Consider the following 8,943-nt stretch of genomic DNA (forward strand, 5'->3'; position numbering starts at 1 on the left):
TGATTCAAGCGATTGTAGCACCCAAACAATCTGAGCACATGCTCAACAATTGAGCTTTTCTCCCTTACTTTGTAGGCAAAGAATCTTGTCGGAGGTCTCATACCTCTCATCACGGGCACGAGCCTGAAATCCTAATTTCAGCTATTGAAACATCTCATATGTTCCGTGACGTTCAAGTTTTGGAGCCTCAATTCTAAGCGTAAAGCACGACACATTGAACTATCATATATTCATCAAAACGTGTATGGCAAATGTTCGCAACATCCATAGATGATGCTTGGGGTAGCACACCGAGCGGTGCATTAAGGACATAAGACTTTTGTGCAGCATTGAGTACAATCATCAGTTTACGAACCCAGTCCGCATAACTGCTACTATCATCTTTCAACTTAGTTTCCTCTAGGAACATATCAAAATACAGGGGAGCTATAGCGCAAGCTAATCATCTACTACATAATTTGCAAAGACATTTTTACTATGTTCATGGAAATGAGTTCAATTAATCCTATTACTTAATAACTCCCACTCAAACCTACATACCTCGGGTTGTTCGAGTGTGACATGATCCAAATCCAACAACTCAAGTCCGATCATCACATGAGATGAGGTGATTTCAATGATGAACATCTCCATGTTGATCAGATCTACTATATGACTCAAGTTTGACCTTCGGTCTCTTGTGTTCCGAGGCCATGTATGTACATGCTAGGATCGTCAAGTTTAACCCGAGTTTTGCACATGTCCAAAACTGTCTTACACCCGTTATATGTGAACGTAGAGTCTATCACACCCAATCATCACGTGGTGTATCGAAATGCCGAAGTGTCACAGCGGTGCACACTCGGGGAGAACACAATTTTATCTTGAAATTTTAGTGAGGGATCACCTTATAGTGCTACTGTTGTCCTAAGAAAAACAAGGTGCATAAAAGGATTGACATCACATGCAAACCATAAGTAACATAATATGACCATCATCTTATGCTTTTGATCTCCATCTCGAAAGCGCTGGCATGATCTCGATTATCACTGGCACACCACCATGATCTCCATCATTGTGCTTCCATCGAGGTTGTCGCACCAACTATGCTAGTACTACTATTGCTACTCATTTAGCGATAAAGTAAAGCATCACTAAGCGCTAAAAAATTAAAAGACAACTGTTAGAGCATATTTCTCCATATGTGGTTTTGGTAATTGATGACAATCCCTATGGACTAATGGTTGCCTTAAGTTACATTGGAAGGATTTTTCCATAGGCACTTCTTGAAGTCCATCTCTTCGTTTCAAGGAGTTTATATGATGAACAAGGTGGTATTCAAGGTATTATCCAAAGATTGGTCATAATGACACAAAGAGTAAATCAAGATGATCAAGACACAAAGTGTACAAGATGTACCGAGAGGGATCAAGTGATCCCATGGTATGGTAAGCATTGTCCATAACACTTTTGTGTACTAACCCATGGTCTTCGTGAGAGTTCTATATGGGGTTAGGTGTGTATCCATGGGTTTGCATCAAGAGGAAGATCTCATTCAAGTTATGAAGGATAAAATCAAGTGGTGTTCGTCATCAAGATTGCGGTGTGCAAGATCAAGTGGTGCATCACAAAGATATCATGCTTGAAGCTTGCCGTCCATTGTGGTGGCAATGGACTTGTGAAGATGTGATGAAGAGTGGCTCACCCATAGTGTGTATGGGGGAGCAATCAACTGGTCTTCATCAAACCAACACAATCAAGAAATGTGGCCCATCTTGATGAAGCAAATATCATCATCATCTAGCTCAAGACGACCAGGTGCAACATATAGGTTTGCCCTTGATAGGTTTTCTGTTTTAGGATAGATTGTCATACTATCAAGGGGGGCTCTCAAGTGAGTAGCTTGATCGTATCGTTTGTTGAGAGCTCAAACCATTTGCATCCTTGCATCATATTTCTTGGTTCTTTTTTTGTGTTTCTCTTTGTGAGTTCTAGAGCTTATGGTCATCTTCATGACAAACTCGAGTTCATCGAAAACGGAGTCCATATGCATCTTCTATGATGTTTTCGGTGTTGGAAGTTTTTGTTGGTTCTTCATTCATAGAGGTCTCTCATCTCTAAATCATTGGATTTTTCATGACGACATGTTCTTAAGATATCTCCTGTCGTCGTGAATCCAACAAGCTTGAGTTTGCTCAATTCGGAGTTCGTATGCGAAAGTTATAGCAGTTTCAGTATCCAGCGGTAGTACCGCTCCTGGTGCCAACAGTAGTACCGCTCCTGGGGCGGTAGTAGTTTTTTACTACCACTCTCAGGCAGTAGTACCGCTCCCTCGGACTTTCTGGCAGCGGTAGTACCGCTCCGCTCGAGCTGTGAGTGGGGGTAACAGTTGGATTCTTTCCCCCATTATATAAAGGGGGTCTTCTTCCCCATTGGAATGAAAACATATGTTGAGCTCGTGTTCTTCCCCCATTGTTGACCTTATTAGAGCTTGCTAACTCTCAATCCCTTCAATTATTCTTGCTAGGTCTTTGAGGGAAAAGAGAGAGGAGATCTAGATCCACATCTCCACCAATCACTTTCTCCTCTATGTGAGGGGAACCCCTTGGATCTTGATCTTGGAGTTCTTTGTGAGATCCTTGTTCTTCCTATCATATTTCTCCATAGCTTTTGTTGTTGTGGAGGGATTTGAGTGTGAGGGACTTGATCACTTCGTGTGTTCTGGCCATTGCATTAGTTGCATCGGTTTGTGTTCACCACGGTGATACGTGGAAGTGAGAAGTTGAGAAGCTTATTACCCTTGGGTACTTGGTACCCGTAGAAGCTTGGTGGTGCCTCGGAGCTCAATCATTGTGGTGTAAAGCTTCGAGCAAGCGTCGGGGTCTCCAATTAAGTTGTGGAGATTGCCCCGAGAATTTGTGGTCACCTCGAAGCCATATGCCATAGTGGTCAAGCTTCTTGGTGTTGTTGGGAGCCTCCAATTAAGTTGTGGAGATTGCCCCAACCTTGTTTTATGTGTTCGGTGACCACCCTCAAGGGTCCCTTAGTGGAATCATAGCATCTTGCATTGTGCGAGGGCGTGAAGAGATTACTGTGGCCTTAGTGTCATCTTGGGGAGCATTGTGCCTCCACACCGCTCCAAACGAAGATTAGCATCCGCAGGGGTGTGAACTTCGGGATACATCGTCATCTCCGCGTGCCTCAGTTATCTCTTACCCGAACCCTTTACTTATGCACTTTACTTTGCGATATCCATATTGTTTCTTGTCATATATCTTGCTATCACTTAGTTGTTTATCTTGCTTAGCATAAATTGTTGGTGCATATAGGTGAGCCTAGTTGTTTTAGGTTTTGTGCTTGAGGAATTAAACTTTAGTTTTATTCCGCATTTGTTCAAGCCTAAACCATAACTATTTTAAAGCGCCTATTCACCCCCCTCTAGGAGACATCCACGTCCTTTCAACAAACCTATGGCTCCTGCCGGTTGCTGTAGCATCAACATGCAAGTCGATATTAACTATTACAACATGATAATCTCATACATCAAATATACAACATCATGTCTTGGGCCATATCATATCATAACATACCGTGCAAAAACAAGTTAGACGTCCACTAATTTGTTGTTGCATGTTTTACGTGGCTGTTATGGGTATCTAGCAAGAATGATTCTTACCTACGCAAAACCACAACGGTGATACACAATTTTCCATTTAACCTTCTCCAACTAAAGTAGGAGAGACACACACCCCATCCATCTTTATGCAACAAGTTACCTGTTAGTCGATGGAACCGGTCTCTTGTACATGGAAGAGTAAGATTGGTCCGGGCCGCTTCATCCCACAACACCGCCGACGAAAATATTAAGGAGGGAAGCAATCTGAATATCAACGTCCACAAACTCCTTTGTGTTCTACTCGAGATGTCATGTATGCATAGACCTAGCTCTGATACCACTGTTGGGGAACGTTGCATGGGAAACAAAAAAAATTCGTACGCTCATAAAGATCAATCTAGGAGATGCACATCTACGAGAGGAGAGATTATATATACAAACCCTTGTAGATCACTAAGCGGAAGCATTAAAGAACGCGGTTGATGTAGTGGTACGTATTCATGATCCAATCACGATCCGTCCCACGAACTCCCGATCGAGCGCCGAATGCCGGCACCTCCACGTTCAGCACACGTACAGCTCGATGACGTCTCCGCCTCCTCGATCCAGCGAGCTAGGGCGGAGTAGTAGATCAGTTCTCCGGCAACACAATGGCGTGGTGGTGGCGGTGGTGGTGCTATCTCGGCAGGGCTACACCTAGCGGTACTGAAATCGTGAACGGATGAGAAAACGATCTAGGGAAGGAGAGGGGTGCCAAGGGTTTCGTGTGTGCTCTTGGGGCACCCTCTCCCCTCTATATATAGGTGGAGGGGCGTGGGGAACAGACCCTTCAAGCCCTAGGGTGCAGCCAAGGGGGTAGGAGGTGGAATCCTAGTCCCCCTCCTTCCCTTCCATACAAAGGTGGACTTTCCACCTTTCCCAACTCCACGGGCCTTGAGGGACTTGTGCGCTTGGCCTAACAAGGCCACAATGTCTCCCCTCAGCCCATATAAACCCTTGGGACGTGGTACAACCCTTGGTGCACTTCCGGACTCCTTTCGAATTTTCTGGAACCTTATAGAAGCTTCCTGGTACAATAGCGGAAAAAACCAAGACTTTTCCGGTAGCCAAAATATGACTTCCCATATATAAATCTTTACCTCCGGACCATTCTGGAGCTCCTCGTTGCGTCCGAGATCTCATATGGGATTCTGAACAACATTTGGTTACCATCACACATAACTCACTAATACCAAATCGTCACCGAACCTTATTTGTGTAGATCGTGCAGGTTCGAGAACTATGCAGACATGACCAAGACACTCTCCGGCCAATAATCAATAGCGGGACCTCGATGTCCATATTGTTGTTAGAAATATGCCCTAGAGGCAATAATAAATTGGTTATTATTATATTTTCTTTTTCATGATAATCGTTTATTATCCATGCTAGAATTGTATTTATTGGAAACTCAAATACATGTGTGGATACATAGAAAACACACTGTCCCTAGTGAGCCTTTAGTTGACTAGCTCGTTGATCAAAGATGGTCAAGGTTTCCTGGCCATAGACAAGTGTTGTCACTTGATAACGGGATCACATCATTACGAGAATGATCTGATGGATAAGACCCAAACTATAAATGTAGCATATGATCGTGTTAGTTTATTGCTACTGTTTTCTACATGTCAATGTATCTGTTCCTATCACCATGAGATCATGCAACTCCCGAACACCGGAGGAATACCTTGTGTGTATCAAACGTCGCAACGTTACTGGGTGACTATAAAGGCACTCTACAGGTATCTCCGAGGGTGTTTGTTGGGTTGGCATGGATCAAGTCTGGGATTTGTCACTCCGTGTGACGGAGAGGTATCTTGGGGCCCACTTGGTAATACAACATCACAATAAGCCTTGCAAGCAGTGTGTCTAAAGAGTTAGTCATGGGATCTTGTATTACGGAACGAGTAAAGAGACTTGCCAGTAACAAGATTGAACTAGGTATAGAGATAGCGTCGATCGAATCTTGGGCAAGTAAGATACCGAAGGATAAAGTTAACAACATACGGGATTAACTGAATCCTTGACATAGAGGTTCAACCAATAGAGATCTTCGTAGAATATGTAGGAGCCAATATGGACATCCAGGTCCCGCTATTGGTTATTGACCAGAGAAAGTCTCAGGTCACGTCTACATAGTTTTCGAACCCGCAGGGTGTGCACACTTAAGGTTCAGTGACGTTTCGGTGCAGTTAAGTTATAGGTGTTGGTGACCAAAAGTCGTTCGGAGTCCCGTATGAGATCCCAGACGTCATGAGGATCTCAGGAATGGTCTAGAGGTTAATATTGATATATAGGAAAGTGGTTTTTGAACTCCGGAAAAGTTTCGGGCATTTCCGGTAGTGTACCGAGAGTGACGAATGGGTTCCGGGGGTCCACCAGGTGGGCCCACCCACCCCAAAAGGTATCATGGGCTGTGGGAGTAGATGGACCAGCCCTTAGTGGGCTGTCCGAAGCCCTCACTAAACCCCAATACGGATTGGAGCTGGGAAGGAAAGAAACCCAAGTGGGGAAGGGAGGAATCCTACTAGGAGTAGGATTGTAGGTGGACTCTTCCACCTCCTCCACTTCGGCCGAACCCTTTGAGGCCTTGTTTCGTACTCGTGTATTTTAGGGAATTAGTGGGGATTATCTCGGTCAAACCCCTAAATCCCCACATATCCCATAAAACCATTTGGTTCTAGTTTATTTGACATGTTTCATCCCCACATTTCCCCACAAATCCCCAAATTCTAGTGCATTTTTCTCAATACACCATACACTTCTCCTACCTAGTGGATTGGGGATAAATGGAGATTTGAAGGGATTGGGTGAAGGTTGGGGTTTCAACCCAATCCCTGTGGGGATTATCCCCACCAATATCCTCAAAAACTCTAGTACCAAACAAGGCCTGAGGGTTTTTGGGCTGCCTCCTCCCCTCCTTCCCTCCTATATATATTAGAGGTTTTAGAGGAGAGGGCTAATCCTAATTGCCACGTGCTCTCTCTATTTCTCTCTAGATCGGTTTCTCCTCTAGTCTAGTTCGGCGGTGCTTAGGCTAAGCCCTGCTGGATTAGTTCACCACCAGCACCACCATGCCGCCGTGTTGGAGAACTCATCTACCTCTCTGCCCCTCTTGCTAGATCAAGAAGGCGGGGATCTTCATCGAGCTGTACATGTGCTGAACGCGGAGGTGCCGTCCATTCGGCACTAGATCGGGATGGATCGTGATGGGATCGCGGGATGGATCATGATGAGATCGCGGGACGGGCTACGATTTGGATCGTGAAGATGTTCCACTACATCAACCGTGTTATATACGCTTCCTCTTAGCGATCTACAAGGGTATGTAGATCCAGTCTCTCTCTCTCGTAGATGATCATCACCATGGATAGGTATTGCGTGGGCGTAGGAAATTTTTTGTTTCCCATGCTACGTTCCCCAACAGTGGCATCATGAGCAAGGTTCATGCATAGATGATATCTTGAGTAGAACACAAAAGAGTTTGTGGGCGTTGATGTTCAATTTGCTGCCCTCCTTAGTCTTTTCTTGATTCGATGCAATTGTTGGATTGAAGCAACCCGGACCAACATTACTCGTACGCTTACGAGAGACCGGTTTCATCGACTAACATGCAACTTGTTGCATAAAGATGACTGGCGGGTGCATGTTTCTTCAACGTTAGTTGAATCGGATTTGACCAAGGCGGTCCTTGGAGAAGGTTAAATAGCAACTTGCATATCACCATTGTGGTTTTGCGTAAGTAAGATGCGATCATACTAGATACCCATAGCAGCCACGTAAAACATGCAACAACAAATTAGAGGATGTCTAACTTGTTTTTGCACGGTATGCATGTGATGTGATATGGCCAAAGACATGATATGATATATTGGATGTATGAGATGATCATGTTGTAATAGTTAAATATCCACTTGCACGTCGATGCTACGGCAACCGACAAGAGCCATAGGGTTGTCTTTAATTATTTTTGCGTTTGGAGATGCTTTGCTTCATCGCTAGTAGTCGCTTTAGTAGTAAAAGCATAATCAGTGCGACAACGTCGATGGCAGCACAATGATGGAGGTCATGATGATGGAGATCATGGTGTGGTGCCGGTGATGATAGAGATCATGCCGGCGCTTTGATGATGGAGATCAAGAAGCACAAGTTCATGGACATATCATGTCACTTATGATTTGCATGTGATGTTAATCCTTTTATGCACCTTGTTTTTCTTAGGACGACGGTAGCATTATAAGGTGATCCCTCGCTAAAATTTCAAGATAAAATTGTGTTCTCCCCGACTGTGCACCGTTGTGACAGTTCATCGTTTCGAGACACCACGTGATGATCGGGTGTGATAGACTCAACATTCACATACAACGGGTGCAAAATAGTTGCACACGTTGAATACTCGGGTTAAACTTGACAAGCCTAGCATGTACAAACATGGCCCCGGAACACAAGAGACTGAAAGGTCAAGCATGAATCATATAGTTGATATGATCAAGATGGAGATGTTCACCATTGAAGCTAAACTCAACTCACATGATGATCGGACTTGACTTAGTGAATTTGGATCATGTGACACTAGAATGACTAGAGGGATGTCAATTTGAGTGGGAGTTCTTAAGTAATATGATTAATTGAACTCATTGTCATGAACATAGTCAAAAGGTCTTTGCAAATTATGTTGTAGCTTGCGTTGTAGCTCTATTGTTTTTTATATGTTCCTGGAGAAAACTTAGTTGAAAGATGATAGTAGCAATTATGTGGACTGGGTCCGTAAACTGAGGATTGTCCTCATTGCTGCATAGAAGGCTTATGTCCGTAATGCACCGTTAGGTGTGCTAAACCCCGAGCGCCATCTGTAGATGTTGCGAACATCTGACATACACGTTTTTTATGACTACATGATAGTTCAGTGCATAATGCTTGAACGGATTAGAATTGAGGCGTTGAAGTCATGTTGAATGTCACCGAACATATGAGATGTTTCAAAAGCTGAAACTGGGATTTCAGGCTCGTGCCCTTGTTGAGAGGTATGAGACCTCCGACAAGATTCTTTGTCTACAAAGTAAGGGAGAAAAGCTCAATAATTGAGCATGTGCTAGATTGTCTGAGTACTACAATCGCTTGAATCAAGTGGGAGTGGATCTCCAGATGAGATAGTGATGGTTCTCCAATGTCACTGCCACCAAGCTACTAGAGCTTCGTGATGAACTATAACATATCAAGGATAGATATGATGATCCTTGAGCTATTCGCGATGTTTGACACCGCGAAAGTAGAAATCAAGTAGGAGCATCAATTGTTGATGGTTAGTA

Source organism: Hordeum vulgare, chromosome 7H (assembly GCF_904849725.1).
Source record: "Hordeum vulgare subsp. vulgare chromosome 7H, MorexV3_pseudomolecules_assembly, whole genome shotgun sequence".
Taxonomy (NCBI): domain Eukaryota; kingdom Viridiplantae; phylum Streptophyta; class Magnoliopsida; order Poales; family Poaceae; genus Hordeum; species Hordeum vulgare.